This window comes from Mus musculus, chromosome 12, assembly GCF_000001635.26.
Source record: "Mus musculus strain C57BL/6J chromosome 12, GRCm38.p6 C57BL/6J".
NCBI classification, from domain to species: Eukaryota; Metazoa; Chordata; class Mammalia; order Rodentia; family Muridae; genus Mus; species Mus musculus.
Window position 1 is genome coordinate 86,838,840 of NC_000078.6, and position 22,012 is coordinate 86,860,851.

Genomic DNA, 22,012 nt, shown 5'->3' on the forward strand with positions numbered 1-22,012 from the left:
GCTGGTTGTCCATTGCACCTACCTAGCTCAACACAGCAGAAACCGATGACCCCTTCATCACCCCTGCTCATTCTAAACCTCCCACACTACCACAGTCTTAAGAGGCAAGCCTTGCCAAGAAGGGTCTCCCCTCCCCTCTTAATAGTGTTTGCCCGTTGTTGGCCAGAAATCACCCCTTCTTCTCTCTCCCCCATTTTATCTCACCTGGGGAAACAGGAAACAGGAAGCCAATCCTGCTGCAGAGGATAAAGTTTGGCTTAAGCACTATTTACACTTTCTTTAAGCTATGTTTACATTCCCCTGTTCACAATGGGGAAATTATCAAAGGCTCGAGTAGAGTACTTATCATTGTGAAGTTCTGGGCCCCTGAATGCTTCTGGGGTGGGGTGGGGGGAGTGTGGGGCAGAATCCTTCCCACTGAAGAATGTGCCCTCTTTATGGTGCTCTCTACCTTAGGAAGGATGCGGCTGAAATCCTGGACCAGGCAGAGGACCACAGCACTCCCAGAAAGGGACATGGGACTTGGACGTCCTTGCTGCAGTCGCAGGAATAAAGTATGTCTTACTACCAGGCACAAGATTTGCTAGATAGCAAGGCAAGAAGCTTGTGGCAAGATAAGAGTGTATAGTTTCAAGGTTTGTGTTTTGCTTTTGTTCAAAATTGTTCTCAAATTAGTAATCCCCCTGCCTCAGTTTCTTTCATGCTAAGATTCTAAGAGCCGGACATCAAGACCAAATGACCAAGTCCTCCATCCCAACATTTGTAGTTCAGACTGACCTTGAACTCACTAGGCAAGGGAAAGTGACCTTGAACTTCTGATCTAATTCACTTTGACCTCCTGAGATTACAGGCATTAGCCATCCTCCAAGCCTCCCCGCCCCCCACACACCCCCAAAACAAAAACAAAAACAGAAACAAACAAACAAAAAAACCCGCCAACAGCTGAGCCTGGTAGCTCCTGCCTGTAATCCAGTACTTGGAAGTCAGAACTGCCTCAAGTTTAAGGACAGCAAGGAGTAACCAGTGAGACCCTGCCTTAAAAAGTCACCCAGGGACTGGGGACTTGGTTCAGTTAGTATTTACTATGCAAGGCTGAGGTCCCCACTCTATCCCTAGTGCTCACATCAAAGCCAGGCATGGCAGTAAACGACTGCAATCCCAGCCCTAGGGAGATGAAGGCAGGAGGGTTGCAGTGGTGAGCTCCAGGTTCAGTGGCAGATTCTGTCTCAGAGAGAGAGGGGGGCGGGAAGGGAGAGAGAGAGAGAGCAAGCAGTAGAGGAAAAGCCCTCACAACTTGGATAGCAACACAAAACACATAATATTCATGTATAGAAAAAATATTTTTTTTTGTAAATTTTACATTCTCTGTGTGTGTACAAACAAGGTATACAACTGCTGCAGATGTGGGTGGTGTGTCTTGTGCATGCACAGGTCTGAGGGAGCATGCCCATCTGTGCTTGTTCAGCTGCGGGTCCTTCAGGTTGCAAGGAAGCATGATTTTAAGCTCTTTGAAGCTGTATTTGTGTGTCCTCAGCAGGAAGCAGAGGTGTTTTGTTGTTGTTGTTGTTTCCTTTCTTTTCTTTTTCTTTTTTTTTGAAAGCCACCTTTTAGGAATGACCTGTCCATTCCTGGGTTCTTGAAGTCCTTCCCAGGGGTGTTGGCCCTAGAGAGAGCACGCGAAACAATGCCCTGGCTTTTATCATGGTGTCAATCCCAGGTGTGTCTGAAGGCATGGGAGCATTTGGAGTCACCTACAGCCTTTCTACCTGCAAGGGTGTCCTTGCTCGAGGCTGGCACTGGGGCAGACACAGGGGAGGGCAGACTGAGGTACTGACCACTAGATTGGGGTTAACCGCTTCCTGCTGGGCTGTAGTCTACCCAGTCACTCCCAGACTCAGTCAGTACGATACACCACCTCCTTACCCACTAGATACAGGAGGGAGAGCAGGGCCAAGCATCCCTGGGCACGTTGCTTCCTGCCTGTTCTTAGGTCTTTACAGCCATTTGCTTGCTAAGTAGGCCTTCATCATCACACCCCAGATATACTCCAGGAATAAGCCCTAACTCCAAGCAAATATGGATACTGCCCACTTTTACCATGCTTCACAGAACTGTAGGCTCTAGCCCTTGGGGGTAGAAGATGGATGCCTTTAATCCCAGCACTCGGGAGGCAGAGGCAGGTGGATTTCTGAGTTCCAGGCCAGCCTGGTCTACAAAGTGAGTTCCAGGACAGCCAGGGCTACACAGAGAAACCCTGTCTCGATACCCGCCTCCCCCCACCCCCCAAAAAAAAAGAAGATGAAGAGAAGGGTTGGTTTTTTTTAACGGTAATTTTGTTTTTTTTTTTTTTTTTTTTTTTTTTTTTTTTTAAAGATTTATTTATTTATTGTATGTAAATACACTGTAGCTGTCCTCAGACACTCCAGAAGAGGGCGTCAGATCTCGTTATGGATGGTTGTGAGCCACCATGTGGTTGCTGGGATTTGAACTTCGGACCTTCGGAAGAGCAGTCGGGTGCTCTTACCCACTGAGCCATCTCACCAGCCCGGTAATTTTGTTTTATTTGGGTCCCAGACTGGTCTTAAACTTGTTATAAAGCTGATCTTGGGTATCTAATCCTTCTATCTCTACCTCTGCAATGCTCTGGTGGTCCGTACCACCACACCCAGTTTTATGTAGTTCTGCTGGTCCAACCCTGAACTCACACATGCTAAACAAGTACTCTACCAACCGAGCTACAATCCTCAGCTCCCACAAAGGCCCATTGACCCTTTCCCTTCCCTACCTGACTCTGTAGGAAAGCGGGCTTAGAAGGGACAACAGGGCAGCTGTGCCTCCTGACTAGCCTCACCCTCCTATAAATGGAGGCCCACAGGTTCTTCCAGGCATTTCTCTTAGATGTTTTCCTTGCAAAGTGTTGCATGGACTAGAGTCTGATATTTGGCTTCCTGGTGATGCTGATGGTGCTGCTGCTGCTGGTGAACGCCTTTAATCCCAACACAATGGAGGCAGAAGCAGGAAGACAATGTGAGTTTGAGGCCAGCCTGCTCTACACAGCTAGTTCTAGGACAGCCAGAGCTATACAAAGAAACCCTGTCTAGAAAAGAAAGGGGAAAAAAAGGAGTCGGATATTCGCAGGACTTAGGGATGTAAATCATTTTGTGTGTTCCTTTTTCCTGTAAGGAGGGGAAAAAGGAACGATAAGAAAGAGTGAAAGAGGAAGGGAAGGAAGAAGGGAGGGAAGAGAACTGAGCATGGGAGTTTGAGACCGTGAGAGATGGAGTCTGAGGTAGTGTTGTACAGCACCTGTGAACCTGCACCTGAGAAGTTCAAATCTGGGGTGATGAGATGACTCCGTGGGTAAAGACAGCTTGCTGAACGAACCCGAGTTCGATCCTCAGGACCCTTGCAAAGTGAAGGGAAAGAAATGACCCCACAAGCTGTCCTCTGACTGCCACACAAGTGCCTGGAGGGCTGGGGAAAATAATGGTGTAGAAACTATGCCACCACCAAATCCAATCCTCCCATGGCACAGATGGGCAAACTGAGGGCCTTGGTGAACCTTTACTATCTGCAAAGCAAGAAATAACCCCTGCTCTGCCTAGCTAGTGTGTACATGTTCCAGAAGATTCAAGGTAGGTTGGTGAAGCCAGAGCGAAAAAGAGTTGGTCAGTCCCATATGCTAAGGAAGTCACTACTATACCTGCTGGTGATGGTTTGAATAAAAATGGTTCCCATAGGCTCATAAGGAGTAACACTAGTAGGAGATGTGGAGGAAGTGTGTCCCAGAGTTCCTTGATGGAGGAAGTGTGTCCCAGAGTGAGTGACAATGGGCTTTGAGGCTTCCGTTGCTCAAGCCAGCTCCAATGTCAACGCTCTCTTCCTGCTGCCTGCAATCCAAAAGTATAACTCCCAGCTACCTCTCTGGCACCATGTCTGCAGGCATGGCACCGTGCTTCCCGCAGTGACAGTAATGTATTAAACCTCTGAACCTGTAAGCCAGACCCCATTAAATGTCTTCCTTTATGAGAGTTGCTGTGGTCATGGTGTCTCTTCCCAGCAACAGAAACCTAACCCTGCTATTGACTAGTGGAGCTGAGCCACTTTGCTGGCTGCTGCCTGTCATAGCCACATCTTCCGTTCCTCGTTCCTTGTTCCTCGTGGCGGGGGGTCGGGGGGGGTGGGGGGGTGCGGGGGCGGGCCACCAGGCGGTCCTGTGGCAGTGACAAATAATGAACTGAATGGCTGGCCCCACCTGGGAGCTGGTTTTGCAACACCAGCCCCGTTCTGTGTCCCTTCTCACATTGCATTTGTGCTGCCCTAATTTCTAAGAATAAAGACACTCCTTCAGGGACCACTAAGACAGTTTCCTCTGCTGAAACTGCACAAGGACTCTGGCATCTGACGAATCTGAGTTTGACTCTATGAATCTCTCCACTTACTGGGAGAGGAATGGTAAACAAACCCGGGCTCATGGAGGTTGGGTTTCCTTGTCCGTAAAGCTGGGAGAACCGTCCTGCTTGCTGGCTCGTCCTGAGGATTAAATTAATCCAATCATTTCTCCATAAATCATTACTGAATGCCTGCCTGTGTCGGGAGTTGAGGATGCAGGTATGAATTCAAGATAGACAGGCAGGGGTGTGCCTCAGGGGGCATACAGGCAGAGAAGAACAAAGAGGGACCCCCCCCCCCAAACCCACGTTACCAAATCTGGTGGGTGTTAGGAAGGAAAAGTGTTAGTGAGGAAGTGGTGTGAGCATGTTTTATGCTCAACTGCTCTCTCATTTTACAGGGTTGGGATTTGAACTCTGGATTCTCATGCCTTTGTGCACAGTAGACATGAACTCTGCAACTGAGTCCAACTGAGGGAGGGATTGTTTTGTTTGCTTTGTTTTTGAGACAGGAATGAATTGGCTTTTTTGTTTTTTGGGGTTTTTTTTGTTTTGTTTTGTTTTTTGTTTTTTCGAGACAGGGTTTCTCTGTGGCCCTGGCTGTCCTGGAACTCACTTTGTAGACCAGGCTGGCCTCAAACTCAGAAATCCACCTGCCTCTGCCTCCCGAGTGCTGGGATTAATGGCGTGTGCCACCACGCCCGGCTTTTTTTTTTTTTTTTAAGGTATGAGGTATATGTGTGTACGTGTGACATATGCCATACGTGTCTGTTGGGGTGTGGAAAGCCTGCAGAGGCCAGAAGAAGGCCTTGGATACCCAGGCACTGGAGTTACTGACAGATGTTTAGCCACCAGATTTGGAGGCTGGGAACGAACCAAATTCTGGGCCTTTGGAAGAACAGAAAGTGCTCTTAATCTTTGAGCCCTTTCTCCTGCGCCTCAGTGAGCTTTGCTTCAAGAATAACTACTTGTGATTATTAGATTTTAAATCCTCCTGACTGTCTACATTACTGCTATAGTTTTTATTAGTTTTGCATGTTGGGGATCAAAACTAGGGCCAGTGAATTCTAGGCACACACTCTACTGACTGACCACACCTCCAGTTTTTATTTGGGATAACTGAGAAAGCAAAGCTTAGCCAATTATCCATAATAGTGGTCTCTGACTGTGGAAATGTTGCTTTGTGCTTACAGAAAGCTCCTTTAGACTTCCTTCTGCTTCATAGACGTCTCTGATTTCAAAGAGGACATGAAATGGCAAGATGAGAATATGATGAGATTCAAGAGAAAGCCACCTGGTCCTGAACAAGCTAGTCCACTGTAAAACCCTACTGTAGAAATCCTGAGCTAGCATACTTGTGTCCCAGCACTTGGGAAGTAGAGGCAGGAGGCAGCAGGATCAGAAGTTTATGGCCATCCTCGGCTACATAGTGAGTTCTAGGCCAGCCTTGGCTGCATGAGACTATCTTAAAACAAACAAAAACTAAACAAATTTTACTACATATCTTACTCTGTGTGTGTGTGTGTGTGTGCGTGCGTGCATGCTATGGCACTCGAGTAGAAGTTAGAGGACAATTTGTGTGAACTAGCTTTCTTTTATCACATGGGTTTCTACTGAAAGCCTGAACATTCTTTCTTAAGGCAGAAGAGTAAAGAGCAAATGTGGACAGGGGGAGTGAGGTAGCTCCTGCCTGCTATCCCTCTTGAGGGGAAGCTGAGGCTGAGAACTTAAGGTCACAGGTGAGAATGAGGTTCAGGCCAGCCTGGGCTACAAAGTAAGACAGTTCCAAAACAAATAGAAAAAAAAAACCAAATGCAGAGGTTGAAAAGCAACACTTGATGACCACCATGATATGGTTACAGATGAAATGTCCATGGGGGCTATAACTGCAGACTGAGCACCTGAGTCTGAGAATCCCAAATCTGAAACGCTCCACCCCAGATCAGACATGTATCTTTTCTCAAAACAGGATCTGTAATGGTCTGGATGAGCCATAGCCCCCATAAGCTCATTTTGAGTGTTTGTACCTCAGTTGGTGGAACTTTTTGAGAAGGATTAAGAGGTGTGGTCTTGTTAGAGAAGGTGTGTATCTAGGGGAGGGGTTTTGTGCTTCAAAGACTCTGACCGGAGCTGGAGAGATGGCTCAGAGGTTAAGAGCACTGACTGCTCTTCCAGAGGTCCTGAGTTCAAATCCTAGCAACCACATGGTGGCTCGCAACCATCTGTAATGAGATCTGATGCCCTCTTCTGGTGTGTCTAAAGACAGCTACAGTGTACTCATATATAATAAATAAATCTTTAAAAAAAAAAAAAGACTCTGACCATTGCCATCTGGCTGTCTCTCTCCTTTCTCCTCCCTCTTCCTTTTCTCATGCTTCCTTCCTTATGTTCTAGCTCTCTCCCCCCTCTCACTCAGTGCTCCAATGCCTGCTTCTTGCCACGCCCCCCACCATGATGGCATAGTCTCACCACCTGAAACTTTAAATTCCCATGAAATTCTTTTTTTTTTTTTTTCCTGGTGCTGGTATTTTTATTTCTTTGTGTACATTAGGCCATGAATTCGTATGGAATGGGCTCCAACAGCTCAGGCTCTTTTCTGTTAGTCCTCACAAAGTGTGCTTCTCTGGGTGGTGCAGGCTGGCGCTTTAGCTGCACCCAGGTGCCCTTCTCTTTGGCTTCCTTTTTTTTCTGGTCGTTCTCCTTCACCCGCTTCAGGAAGCTGTCTCTGCTCTTTGAGTGCTTGATGTGCTCAATCCGCACATTGATCCTCTTGGCCAGAATTTTGCCCTTAACCTGCTTGTTGACAATGATGCCCACGGCATGCTGGGTGACATTGTAGACTCTTCCGGTTTTGCCGTGGTAGCACTTATGGGGCATTCCTTTTTGAACAGTGCCCATTCCCTTGATGTCTACAATATCACCCTTCTTGTAGATTCGCATGTATGTGGCCAAAGGAACAACGCCATGTTTCCTTTTTTTTTTTTTTAAAGATTTATTTATTTATTTATTATATGTAAGTACATTGTAGCTGTCTTCAGACACTTCAGAAGAGGGGGTCAGATCTTGTTACGGATGGTTGTGAGCCACCATGTGGTTGCTGGGATTTGAACTCTGGACCTTCGGAAGAGCAGTCAGGTGCTCTAACCCACTGAGCCATCTCACCAGCCCGCCATGTTTCCTAAAAGGCCTAGAGAACATGTACCGGGTGCCTCTCCTCTTTCCCTTTGTGTTCGTCATTTTGGCGAGTTACTGGAAGATGGCTGCGGCGGCCGAAAGGACCCATGAAATTCTTCTATATTGGTCATGGAATCTTCACAATAGGAAAGTGAGTAAGACAGGTTCTCACTGTGTAGCCCTAGCTTGCCTGAAATTCACCCTGTAGACCAGACTGACCTTCAAGTTACCCAGATCTGCCTACCTCTGCTTCCTGAGGGCTGAGAATAAAGGCATGCACCACTAGAAGTGTATCTTAAATGTCATATCAAGGTTCAAAAACGTTTACAGACGACTTCTAAAGGAGGGAGTTGGGAAGGCTGATGGAACTCATGCAAGGTACAAAGAAATTAAAAGAAAGTTGTAAGATCCACAAGGTCAGTCGGGCAGTGGAGAACTTGGAAGGCAGAGGCAGGTGGATTTTTGAGTTCAAAGCCAGCCTGGTCTACACAGTGAGTTCCTGGACAGCCAGGGCAACACAGAGAAACCTTGTCTCGAAAAACCAAAAAAAAAAAAAAAAAAAAAAAAAAAAAGAGAGAAAAGAAAAAAAAAAGATTCACAAGATCCTTCCAGAACATGAAGTTAACGGAGAAACTTTTGCTTCAGGGAGAGGAGCCTCCTTGGTGCTGTGATGCAGCCCTGGGGAGTGAGAACTCACACTACATCTGGCTCTTTCCAGATGCAGCCACCTGAGTCACCCATGCACTGGCATGTGACTGCAACAAGCTCAGTGGCTCACTAAGCACCATTTGGGTGGCAAGTTCTTTGGGCTGTCATTAGTAACCTATCTGGTCTGATCAGATCCATGTACAGGCATCTCCAAGGAAAGTCAGACAACCGAGATGCTCAACCGGTAAAGTTTATGTGAATATCCCCAAATCCTAAAAACTCTGACATGTAAAATACTTTGTGTCCCAAACCCTTTATTTTATTTTATTTTTTGATAAAAGATACACAACCAGTGAGGAGCTATAGGAGGCAAAATAGTTTCAGTCCCAAAGTATCCATTCCCACACAAGAAAGAAGATAACTACAAATTGATCTGGGTGGGGGTGGGGGGATCTTTACAATGAATCTTTACAAAGGGGAAAATTGGAAAATATCAACTTGTCCCAGAAGTGGGGTAAATCAGTGCTATGGCCTCGGGATGGGATTCACCGAACCAGCCACAGCAGAACTTCTGTGCTGTCATTGTTCCTCCAAAATGGAGAACCTGAATCTGGTCATGGAGGAACACAGCCCAAGGAAACCTGAAGTGCATACAGAGAGTCAGTGATCTGTCCTCTAAAGGAAATGTCAAGGTCATGGAGAACAGAGAAATGCTAAATAATACTAAAGGAAACCAGAGACTCCAACACTAGATGAAATCTGTGATCCTGTATTGAGCCCTAGACTAGAACAATTTTCTTCTTTTCCTATGAAGGGTATTAGAAGAATAGTTGACAACCTTTGGATGAGGTCTATGCATCTACTGGACTGTGGTCATGATTATTTTCTGATTTCAATAGATACATTGTGGTATTATAAGAGAGGGTGCCTTTACTTTTGAAAAATACATATGGAAGTAGTTAATGGTAAAATGACTTGGGTAGGGTGGAGAACCTACTCTCAGACCAGGAAGAGAAAAGAATATGTACACACACACACACACACACACACACACACACACACACACACCCCAAATGTACAGAGAGAAAAGTATTTAAAAGAGATGAATAGATGGTTGTATGCTGAAAGCTGTTGAGCACCCAATCCTCTAGAGGAAAAAGGTCCTAAAGAGACGTCTGTGCTGTAATTATTCCCACCCATTGCCAAGTTCACGCTAGCTCAGGGAGGTTCCCAAGGATGGAGTTGGGAGGAGAACCTGCCCCCCTCCAAGCACACCTGCACAAACACAAGTTCAGTGCAAGCTGATGTCTGGAGAACTGGAGGGGAGGGAACTGGGGATTATTTTTAATATAATTTGCAACTTTTATGTAGTTGCGATCCTTCCTTTTCCTCCCTCTCTCTTTTCTCTTTCTCCTTTTTTTCTTTTTTTTTTTTTTAAGATTTATTTTATTTTCTGTATATGGCTGATTTGCCTGTGCTATACATTTGTACCACACATATGCCTGGTGGCCACAGATGTCTTGTTTGTTTGTTTGCTTGGTTGGTTGGTTAGTTGGTTTTTGGTTGGTTTGGAGTTCGTTTGAGACAAGGTCTCACGATCTAGCCCTAGCTAGCCTGGAACTCTCTACATAGACAAGGCTGGCCTCAAACTCAGTGATCCGCCTGCCTCTGCCTCCTGAGTGCTGGGATCAAAGGTGTGCACCACCAGAGCCGCCTAGCAGAGGCCTTAAGGCATCAAATTCCCTGGAATTGGAGTTAGGGTTAGTGATGAGCTGCCACACGGATGGTTAGAACAGAACCTAGGGGGCCTCTCTGCAAAAGCAACAAGTGCTCCTAACCTCTAAGCCGTCTCTCCAACCTACCTCTCTTCCTTTCCCTTCCCTTCCTTCTTCCTCCTTTCTCTCCCTCTCCCTCCCACCCCCTTTCCACAGGTCTGATGTGACTCAAGCTGACCATGAACTCCTTGTACAGCCAAGGACAACCTTGGATTTCTGATCCTCCCACCTCAACCACTTTTATGTGTCCTTTGGTCTATGGGGTGCTGAGGATTGAATCCAGGGCCTCGTCCGTGGTTGGTAAGCACTCTGCCAGTCGAGCTACAGCCCCAGCTCTGTCTGAGATAACATCAGAGAGCTGGTATATTAGTACATGCCAGGCTTGGGGTTTGACCTCTAGAGCCATCAAAGTGGAAATTAAAAAACAAACAAACAAAAAAATTGAAAATGTTTCAAGTTGAAGAGTTTGGATTTGTATAAGGGTGTCTCTCGGTTTGACGGACTACATGAAGTGGAATGAGTGCAGGGTCATCTTAGGAAGGAAGCTCTGTCCCAAGTGTGCAGAGCTGAGGCTAGAAAGAAGATTCAATTGAAGACATCAGAGGAAAAGCTGAGTGGCTGGGGCAGAGAGGTACAGAAAACATTGAGGGACAAGAAAGGATTCCAGGGTTAGTGGGACATCCCAGGGTTTGAGGCCCTGAACCCACAGCAGAAGAAGCCATCAAGGCCCTGTAATCAGGACAGGAGACATGACTCAATAGGCCTTCATCCCTGTTCACTCTTCCTGGCCCTCAAAAAAAAAGAGGCCATGGATTCTGTCTTGTCTAGTTGGCTCTGCTGTCCCTTTTCCCAGGGACCTTTCCGTATGATTTGAGCACATAGCACTTGGCAGAGACAGCAGTGACCCCATACCCACAACCTGTCATGCGAGTCTAGCTAATCTAGCACCAAGCTCACCTTCTTTCCTCTTCCCAGACCATCTCGCACGTCCTTGCTTTTCCATCCATCCCCGGGTTTCATCCAGCGACTCTGTTTGGAAGTCTGCAGTCCTGCGAGCTCTGACGTGACTCCACTCAAGATGGAATCAATTTAGGCATCAATTTGATAAGGCTCTCCTGGGCAACCTGCAGGCTCGGTAGTGTCTTAGTGGCTGTGGGTTTCTGCTTTCCCAGCTGAATCACAGCACAGTACATTTGCGATAGATCCTCTCTGCTGTGCAGGGCCATCACAGTAGCAGTGAGCTTGCATGCACCTGGACCCAGGTGATGGGAGCTACCTGCAAGCTGAGTATCCCCCAAGCATCAGTGTGCACTCCCTTCTCTCCCTGCAGTACCTTAGGAACAAGCATACTCTCCCAGACATATAGTGAGACAGACATATAGTGAGAATTCGACTGAGGTCAAAAACGTTCCTGGAATACTCAGGTTTGCACAATTGCCTCCTAAAGATGTAACTCGGGCCTTTAACACTCACAGTATCACAGTGTCTCTGTCTTCCAGTAGACATTAGTGCTATAAGCATCTGGGCCATGTGGACAGAAGACCCTGCTACATCGGAAGGAGTTAATCTGGACGCCCTCAGTCAGCTCTGGTTTGGAGGGAGGCCAGTTGCTATGGGAACAGGGCTGATGGGGGATGAAGGAGGCCAGCACAACAGCATCTTCTGAATGGCTGCATGTAGAGTTCATGCGTTTGTTTTACAGCGGATCTTCTGCCACTACACATGTTTTCCAGCAGTGGCTACTGTGCCAGGCAAGGGAGAGGGTATGCGTCTCCAGGTGGGCAGATGCCTTGGCTCTGTGCTCACCTCTGTTCTCATCAGCTCTTCCCAGGGAGCCCAAGCTTCTAGCATTCATCCTTCAACAATCCAGAGTAGGTAAAAACCAGGATAGACTTACAAGGAGTCCGTCAGTCAGTCACTCGTCAATGTATGCATTGACATTGCTTACCAACAATGCACTGCACAAAGTAAGAAGAAATATGCAGGCATGACATCAGTGTGCCTGCAGGCTTCTCACCTTTTCCTTCAGCTTCAGGAAGTGTCATATGGTGGCAGAACTGGAGTACAGAGCCCCCAGGGAACCAATGTGAGCCACACCTTCAATGATTGACCCAGTTAGCAGATCCAGCAACACCGCCGCGGTATCTATGACTTTGGCTGCTATTTCTAATGCAGTTCTGACTCTCTACCACTACCAGGAGGCAGTGGGTAGCCAACACCCGAAATGCTTGGGCATTGTGTTCTGTTCTCTGGGCTGCCCCAGATCAGAGGATCCCCAAGCCATCAGAGAATATGCTGTTGGTCTCCTGTGCTAGCCCAATTTGTTGCCTATGAATGGAACCTAGTAGTCACTGGTTTTAGCCAAGCTTGGTTTTTCAAGCTGAACTGACCTAAGCCCCTCCCCAGTCCAGCTATGCAGGACTCTGTAAGCACCCCCCTACCATTCCCACCCCCACCCCCCGTCACAGCTCAACTCATCTCCGGTGAGCCTGATGGATTTGCCCTGGAATATAAAGCAAGCCCTCTAGCCTTCTTGACAAGGAACTTGACTCTCTGAGTAACCTTGCATTCACAGAAAGGCCCTTTAGGTCTTTAAGGTCAGCTCTGGAACCACCCTGTTATAGCCTCAGCACAGGATGGGGAAAAGCAGCCAGGCATGAGAATTCCTAACAGATGACAAGGGCATGTGAAGTATCTGACCCATGCAAAGGCAATCATCAAAGGAGGGAGTCATCTGAGAATTTCATACTGTCTCTTTGAAAACAAAATAAAAAAGAAGGGCTGGGGAGATGGCTCAGTGGTTAAGAGCCCCAGTTGCTCTGGCAAAGGATGCAGAGGATGGAGGTTCAGTCACCAGCACTAACATGATGGCTCACAACTACCAACAGCTCCAGTTCCAGGGAATCCCATTCCTTCTACTGAGCTCCTCAGGCAAGAGGACTTACATTCAGTATACATGCATACATGCATGCATGCATGCATACATACATACATACATATATACTTACATACATGCATGCATACATACATACATATATACATACCACACATTCATATACACAAAATATTACTAAAGACATATTTTTTAAAAGGCCTCGACATGGTCGCCAGGAATAATTTGAAGTTCTGAAGAATTTCCTGATTACTCGTAACTTAGCATTGATTTTATTCTGTTCTGTTTCTGGCTGTGTAGAAATGGTCCAGTCTTTTCAACGCTTAGTGCTGTTGAGTGTTAATCAAAGCCTAGGGTAATAGAAGTGGGACAGGCGCAGTCGGTGGGCTCCCCTTAAATATGTTCCACATGACAACCCCATCCCTACTCCAAGAGGGAAGATGGGTTTTTTTGTTTTGTTTTTTTGTTTTGTTTTTTTTCCTCAATACTGCCTGACTCCAAAGGAGGCCAGAGTAAGCCTGGCTGGAGCGGTGCTAATGGCTTCTCCAGGATTTTTCTTCTCTCAGTCTGGGAGCAGGAACCTTAGGTGGGTGTGGGGGTTACATGTTTATCTCAGGACAGGGCTTGCAAGCACAGGTCGGAGCTCTTGTTTGCTTATGAAATCCATTCTAGAAGCTGACAGGATGCTGGGGACGGGTGGCAGCAAGGCTGCCTGCCAGGAGAACCACAGAAATCCAGAAACAAGGGACCCAGCAAACCTGAAAGAAAGGACAGACAGACAGGCAAGCCCCGTGAATGTATCCATCTGCTAAGGAAGCCAGGACTCTGAGCTCAAGGAAGAATGAGAGTGGATCCCAGGGAGGGGGGTCTAGTCTAGATTCTTCTCCTTCATCCCTCCCTCACAAGCTCCATTCACCAGCCTTTGTTTTTAACACAGGGTCTATCATGTAGCTTTGTCTGGCCTAGAACTCTATGTAGACCAGGCTGTCCCACAACCCACAGAATTCCGCCTAAACTTTGCCTCCCTAATGCTGGGATTAAAGGCAAGCTCACCACTGCACCCCACTTCCTTTCTTGTAGGCAACCCAGGATCTCAGGAATCTTAGGCAGACTCATTATTGAGCCAAGGGTGGCCTTGAACTTCTGATACTCCTTTCTCTACCTCCCTAATGCTGTGATTACTAGTGTGGACTATTACACCCAGTTTATACAGTTTTATGAATGCTAGGAAAGTGCTCCACCAACTGAGTCACATAGCCAGCCTTTTAAAAAGGTTTTTAATGAGCTTCGAGCAGTCTAGGCTCACAGCAGAGCTGAGCAAGAAGTTCAGAGCTTTCCCACATGCCCTTTGCCTTCACGTGTGCCAACATCCCCCGTCAGGAGTATGTACTTGTTGTAGGGTTTTGGTTTTGGTTGGTTTCTCTGTGCAGCCCTGGCTGTCCTGGAACTCACTCTGTAGACCAGGCCGGCCTCAAACTCAGAAATCTGCCTGCCTCTACCTCCCAAGTGCTGGGATTAAAGGCGTGTGCCACCACTGCCCAGCGTGCTTGTTGTAGTTGATGAGACTATCTGAACACAGTCGTCACTGCCCAGACCTCATAACTGACATCAGAGTTCACCTGAGGATTTGCACTTTGTGGGTTTCCCTAAATGTGTTATGGCCTATGCCCTCCATCGTAGCTCTTACAAAATACTTCATGGCCTCAAAGATCCTCTGAGCTCTGCTTATCCACATCTCCCATCCCTCCAAATCTCCAACCTTTGACTCTGTCTCTGTCTGTCTGTGTCTCTGTCTCTCTGTGTGAGTGTGTTTGTCTGTCTGTCTCTGTTTGTGTCCATCTCTGTGAGTTGTATGCATGTGACTGTGTAGTATATGTGTGCATGTGTGTATGTGTGCACATACATGCATTTGAGTGTGTGTGCTCATATGTGTGGGGGTAGAAGTTGATATCAGCTGTCTTCAAGTATCACTTGCCAGTCGCCACTTGCCACCTTATCTTCTGAAACAGGGTCTCTCACAGAGCCAAGAGCTCACCAGTTGTCTACACTAGAGAGCTCTATCTATCTGTCTCTGTTCCCCAGCACTGGCCATCCATCTTTTTGCTGTCTCCACCAGTTTGCCTTTTCCAGAATGTCATATAGTTGGCTTTGTGTAGTATGTTGGCATTCCAGACTGGCTTCTTTTATTTAGTAACATGCGTTTAAGTTTGTTCTATGTCTTTTCCGGACTTGATAGCTCATTTCTCTTTGGCACCGAATGGGACTTTATTGTCTGGCTTTACCACAATTTATTTATCCATTTACATACGGAAGGACATCTTGGTTGTTTCAGAGTTCTGTCGATTGTGCTATAAACATCTATGTTCGCATTTTTGTAGACTTAAATATTCTATTTTGTTTTTTGAGACAAGGTCCCATTGTAGCCCAGCTGGTCCCCAGCTTAGTATGTAGCTGAGAACGGCAAGCTCCTGATCGTCCTGCCTCCACTTCTCAGGAGCTACCATGACAACATACGACATCTTCTCATGCAGGTATTTTAGTGATCTGGGCAAATACCAAGGAACATGTTTGCTGGATTGGGTGATGAGAGTATGTTTATTATATCTTTTTATCAATCAATCGGTTAATTGTTGTTTTTTCAAGACAGGATTTCTCTGTGTAGCCCCGGCTGTCCTAGAACTTGCTCTGTAGACCAGGTTGGCCTCAAACTCCTGAACAGAGATCCACTTGCCTCTGCCTCCGGAGTGCTGGTACTAAAGGCATGTACTACCCTGCCCGGCTCCATTTTTGGTGTTTTGAGACCAGATCTCATAAAGCCCAGGATGAACCCCAACTCCTATGTTGAATTCTTAATCCTCATGCCCCCATCCTTAGTTTTCTGGGATTGCAGTGCCTGGTTAAGTTAAGAGTTCTTTGTATATTTTTGGATATCAGCTCTTTGTTAGATGTGTTTTTACAACTAGTTCCTCCTAGATGTGGCGCCTTGTCTCATTCTCTCAGACAACTGTAGCTTCTGAGTTGACAGCCTTAGCTCCTGCAGTAACCTTGTCAGGTGGGTTCTGTAGTCTGAGGACTCACCCCTCCCAGCCAAGCATCCCTTTCTTCCCATATTCTGCCTTGGTCCAACAGTCAGCCCAAGTCCTGAGCAGGAGTTCACTTAGAGAGGTAATGTGGAGAGGTACCAAGTCTCAAACACTGGAGTCCTGAAGGCCATATTCAAAAGTCTGATTTATTCCAAATACAAAGAGAAGCCATGAGGGGGTTGCAGCCTAGCAGTATCACGAGTGGATCTTCACGGGGCCAGGGAGAGTGGATGCTTTTGTTTTTTTCAAGATGAGGTTTCTCTGTATAGGTCTGGTTGCCCTGGAACTTGCCCTGTAGACCAGACTGACCTTGAACTCTGGAGATCTTCCTGCCTCTGCCTCCCAGGCGCTGGGATTAAGGCATGCGCCACCAAGCCACAGCCTATTCTGCACTGTTTAAAAGCTTGCACTGGCTGCTGGGGGCGGGGTGGGGTGTGTGTGGGGCAGATCAAAAAGGAGCAAGAGGGCAGCAGCCAGTGTGGTATGTGTATTATAGCTCGGGTGGGTGTAATCCAGCTAAGCATGGTCTCTTCTGCAAATATAGCCATGACACTGGAGCTGCAAAGCTGCGTGCATGTTTGTACACACACGTGTACTACATATCCCCTGACTACACTCATAAATATCCCTATGCTTGCTTGTACATCCATGTTCTACACACACTCAGGGAAACATGCAAATCTCATACATGTTTGTGCACACTGTATCAGCAATAATTATTTTTGCGCACATATAAAACATCTCTATGGATATAGCATTCTATGTGTGCACACCCATGTATATGAGATTCTATGTATGTACACACATATACAAAGCAGTATACACACTCAGGGCCACACCCCTCTGTACAGTTCCTGTTACACAGAAGGAGGAACGGCTTACCAAGGGCTTGACTTGGAAAGAGAGGTTAGCAAGTTTAGGAGAGGAGTTGGTAGTGGCAAACCTCCTTCTTGCTTGGTCGAAGAAGCTGGAAGATTCCAGAGAGCCTGTTTTACTGAGCAAGCCAGTTCTCCCGGGAGAGCATTTAAGCCTTTACTCAGCAGGCTGGGGGAGGGGCAGTCCTGCTCTGCGACTCCTCCTCTCTCTCAGCTCTGCCGCCCACCCCCATCCATAGCTGTCATCAGCTCTCTGCACTCCTGGCTTCTGGGGCAGCTGAAGCGCTAGGACTCACAGGAAGGGAGGGGCGGCGGACGCTTTCCATCAGGGTCCTACCTAGGTCTCAGGCATGGGCCAAGCTGACGGGTGTCGGGGACTGTGTTGGAAAAACCCAGACCTATCAAAGTGGACTTCTCTTTTTCTTCTTTCTTTCACTCAGGTGTGTGATATGTGAGTAGTGTATATGTGTGTGTGTGTGTGTGTGTGTGTGTGTGTGTGTGTGTGTGTGTGTACTCAAGGGCACTCCTTCCAGAGCCATGGTGGGTGTGTGGAGGTCAGCCAGTGGACAACCTCATACATCAGTCTTCACCTTCGGCTTTATTGGGGTGGGATCAATTGTTCACTGCTATATATCAAGCTAGCTGCCCAGCAACATTTGCAGAATCCTCCTGCCTCTGCCTCTCTTCTCCTCAAAGGTGCACTGGGATTCCAGATGCCTGCTACTCTGTCCAGCCTTACATGGGTGCTGGAGATCTGAGCTCTAGTCCCCATGCTTGGGGATGGGGGCGAGTGCTTTATCCATTGAGCCAGGCCAAGAAAGGACTTGTCAGGGCACTGAGGATCTAGCTTTCTTCACACATTCTCCTCCAGTTCAGATCCCAGCCACTGAGCCGGGCGTGGTGGTGCACGCCTTTAATCCCAGCACTTGGGAGGCAGAGGCAGGCAGATTTCTGAGTTCGAGGCCAGCCTGGTCTACATCTATCTAGCTAGTGAGTTCCAGGACAGCCAGAGCTATAACACAGAAACCCTGTCTTGAAAAACAAACAAACAAACAAACAAACAAACAAACAGACCCCAGCCACACCGACCAGGGGCTGTTGGAAAACACACCTTCAAATCTCTGCAGGACAGTCTCTTACATGACTGCCCCACCATGGTACCCTGGTTAGAGTCCTTCCTGGGCTCACTCTGCCCTGGCATTTTACTGCACTGTCCAGACTGGAATCTGTCTCTCTTCAGTGCACATGCATATCTGTTCTGGGCACCAGCACAGAACAGATGCTTTAAATAGTTCTTTTGTGAATGAATAAATGAAGGCTGCTTTTGTGTGGGAGTGAAACTAGATAGATGTAGTGTTGGGTGTTGAACTTGAGTCCTCACACCCACTGGACAAGCTCTGTACCCCTGAGTTACAACTGCAGGCAGAAGAGCACAGGTTTGCTTTTGGAAGGCTTCTCTGTATCCAGGAGGCCCTGTGGAGATATCAAGGCTCTAGCATCCACCACAGAGTACCCGTGGCTTCCTTCCTCTTCTATCTCTACACCTTTGACCAACTGGGCTGCATGTTGTTGGAACACTGTCAGGCTCCCTGTAATGGGAGACCATATTGGGGAGTGGGATGCTATGGAGCCGAGCGATTCAAGTTACTGTGTGTATGTATTTCCTTATAACTTATTCTGCAGAGACAGCATGTGCAATGCAAGTGAGTGTGCGTGTGTGGTGTGGATCGTGATGGCAAGGAGCATCAGCCAGGGCATCTGAGGATTTGAAAGGGTTGGAGAAGTTCCCAGGAAAGAAGACCTTAAACAACCTGGCTGGCGCTGGAGCTGACTGCTGATTAAGGAAAGGGCTGAGGGCATCCACTCTGAGGAAAAGGAGGTGCTGACCCAGGGGAGGTGGTGGGATGACTCAGGACTTGGACAGCGCTGTCGGGAGTGGACAAGTGTGATCCTGGCCTTTCTGTCTCCAGAAGCATTCTTCCTGGGGGGGGGGGGGGGGCGGCAAGAGATAGGAAAAGCAATACTATAATAAGTGTCTACTAAAGAAGCCTAGGACAAGCGTCACCAGCACACATGACACCAGCACACACGAATGTCCCCATCACCTCCAGGCCACGTGTAGAATCCTCTGCATTGAACTCCAGGAAGCTCCGCATCAGCACGGAGAGCTATTGTCAGGCAGATCCTTTCGGCCTTCACTGGCCTAGTTTATCTTTATTCTAGTCATGTGCATATGGGTGGTGTATGTGTGTGTGTGTACGTATACATGTGTGTGTGTGCGCCATAGTCTATATGTGGAATCCAGAGGTCAATATCAGGTGTCTTTCTCTGTGGCCCTCTCTTTCTCTTTTACCTTAAGACATTTTTATTTTTATTTATTTATTTATTTATTTTTGGTTTTTTGAGACAGGGTTTCTCTGTGTAGCCCTGGCTGTCCTGGAACTCACTTTGTAGACCAGGCTGGCCTCGAACTCAGAAATCTGCCTGCCTCTGCCTCCCAAGTGCTGGGATTAAAGGTGTGCGCCACCACGCCCAGTTAAGACATTTTTAAATGTATATAGGTTTTTTGCCTACAAGTCTATCTGTGCACAGTGTGCATGCATGCCTGGTACCCCTGCAGGCCCGAGGAAGGCATTGGATCCCCTGGGACTGCAGTTACAGATGGTTGTGAGCCACCTTGTGGGGGCTGGGAGTAGAATCTGGGTCCTCTGGAAGCACAGTGAGTACCCTTAACCACTGAGCAATCTTTCCAGCCACCTGACCTTTGTTGTTTTTGTTGTTTTCATTTTTGTTTTTCAAGACAGGGTTCCTCTGTGTAGCTTTGGGTGCGCTGTAACTTGCTCTGTAGACCAGGGTGGCTTCGGTTTCTCATTGAAAGCTGTAACTCCCTGTTTCAAGTAGACTGGCTTGCCAGGATCTACCATGGCTCTGCCCTCCCAGAATTAGGTTTACAGAAGGATCCTTGTGGCCATCTTTCTTATGAGTGCTGGTGCTTTGCCCACTGAGTGACCTCGCCAGTGCCTCACAATCTTGTATTGCCAACTGCTTAGCGAATCACTCTCATACAGTTCTAGAAATTTGTTTGCTGGCTTGTTTGCTTGAGAAGGGTTTCTCTGTGTAGCCCTGGCTATCCTGGAACTCACCCTGTAGACCCAGCTAGTTTGAACTTGGAGATCTGCCTGCCTCTGCAAAAGCTGGGAATTCTGTGCCCTGTATCTGCTGGCAACCAGGATGGGAACACAGAACCTAAACCCAGCCAATTAGAAAGTCCTCTGGGGCCCATCAGTTTGGAATTTGGGGAAAGGGCAGGAAAGGCTGGGAGCAGGGGTCTTGGAAGTCCTTAGGCCAAAGTAGAGCCTAGATAGAGCCTGACAGGAGATGGGACCAGGAGAGAGTCAGATGGCTCTGACCTCTTTCCCACAAAGCAATAGAAGACTGGAAGTTCTGCAGCCAATGGAAGCTGACCAGGGGCCTGAGCACACATAGTCACGGGGCCAAGGTGAGAGAGAGCCCGAGTGTTTGCTCTCTGCTCTCAGGAATCCTGGAGTTTATAGAGAACATGGTGGGTGAGGGACAGAGGCACAAGCATGGAGCAGAGGTGCTATAGAAAGGAGGCTCCCCTCTTCCCTTCACTTCCCTCCTTCTAGTTCTCCAGAGCACATAGATTTTTAAAGGTGAGGCCTGAGCTCTAAAATGCCTCACCTCTTCCTGCTCTCTGCCCTGAAAGTGAAACTGGAAACAGGCTGAGGCTGGTCTTGGGAGAGCCCCTTATGTATGTCCTCATCCCAAGAGCCAGATGTGTGTACTCTCCTAAGAAGGGGGGTTCCCCAGGAGTCTTGTGTGGAACCCATTTGCCCATCCCCTGTGAGACCTTGAAAAAGGCTCAGTACAGTATGTAAATGAGATCAGGAATGAGGATATGATTGGCCCACAATCCAGGCCTTAAGACCGTTTGACTCTTAGCCATCTGCATGCCAGCCAGGAACACCATGACCCTCCTTGAAGCAGTTGAGCAAAATGGGGCCCCTGGGCAGGAAGGCACCTGCTATTCTCTCTGCCCCCGGACTCCCTGATCTGCCCAGCGACTGTGCCACACTATAGCTGTTCAGTCTGCTCAAGTCAAGGCTGGGGTCTGATCGTTGAGAGTCCCCCAAGAACTGCCACCAAGGTTCTATGGGTCAGAGGAGAAGCCCAAGACCGTGGGAGCCAGCTGGAACTGAGGAACCACAGAGGGGAAGAAAGCCTTGCTTCTTGGTTTTTAAAGGCACCCTGTCCCCCAGGCCCTGGCTGCCTGGCATCAGCATGCTCCATGAGTCTCCAGGATGCCACAGCTGTGCCTGGATTATTTATAGCTCCAGACTTGGTTTTTTCACAGGAAAATCTCACACAAAGGGAAAGGGATCGTAGCAAGGTAGTCTTCTAGTTCCCCACAGCAGATTCCTTACTGCGCTCTGCCAGGCTTGCCAGAAGCCGGATGGCTGAGCAGAGGAAGCACAAGCCACTCTCCATTTGATCCCTTCCCCCGTCTGTCTGTCTGTCTATCTGTCTCTCTATCATGCACACACACATACACACACACAGACACACATGGGTAGGCACCTCTTCCCCACCCACATCCTCCCAGACAGGTCTTCCCAGACACGTTCTCACCCATCCTCACACACAGCCACTGATGTGGGTTGTTCTGTTCATTTGCTTCCTCCTGACTGCTGCCCTCCCCCAAGTCACTCCCCCTCCGGCCCTATCCTTCCCACCCATCTCTCACACCCACCCTTCTCTTCTGTTTGCTTTTTTGCTTTGTCAATGAAACTACAGGCACATTAATGACCAGGCTGGCCCTCGGCCGGGTGTGTGTCAGCCCTTTGCCAGTTACTAGGGGAAATGTCAGCTCACATCCGTCTCCTTTTGCTTTCAAGAATCCTGCGGCCATCCCCTTCCCAGGGAGACTACTTTGTGTCACATGGCAGGGAAAGACAGGTGTCCCTGGGCTTGACAGGAACAGAGAGTGCAGGCCACAAAAGCCTCTGTCAGCTGTGAGCAGACACAGCTAACTGCTCTGCACAGGTCTGTGTGGCCAAGCCCCTCCTACCTCCATGGCTCAGTGTTATGAGGTAGCTTTCCAGACCTGGATCACACCAGACACTCTTTAAGAGGTCCTCACCTCTTTAAGAGG

General features: G+C 47.9%; 1 long non-coding RNA gene and 1 pseudogene across 2 annotated transcripts in view; both read right to left on the minus strand.

Annotated features, from left to right (window-relative positions):
* Positions 1–12,149, minus strand: part of Gm51955 — a 28,765-nt gene extending 16,616 nt beyond the window's left edge. For both annotated transcript variants that reach the window (XR_003950101.1, XR_003950100.1), the window contains exon 1: positions 10,946–12,149. This is a non-coding gene — a long non-coding RNA (predicted gene, 51955). The remainder of the gene's footprint in view (positions 1–10,945) is intronic.
* Positions 6,905–7,364, minus strand: Gm10095 (predicted gene 10095; annotated as a pseudogene).
* Positions 12,150–22,012: the final 9,863 nt, after the last annotated feature.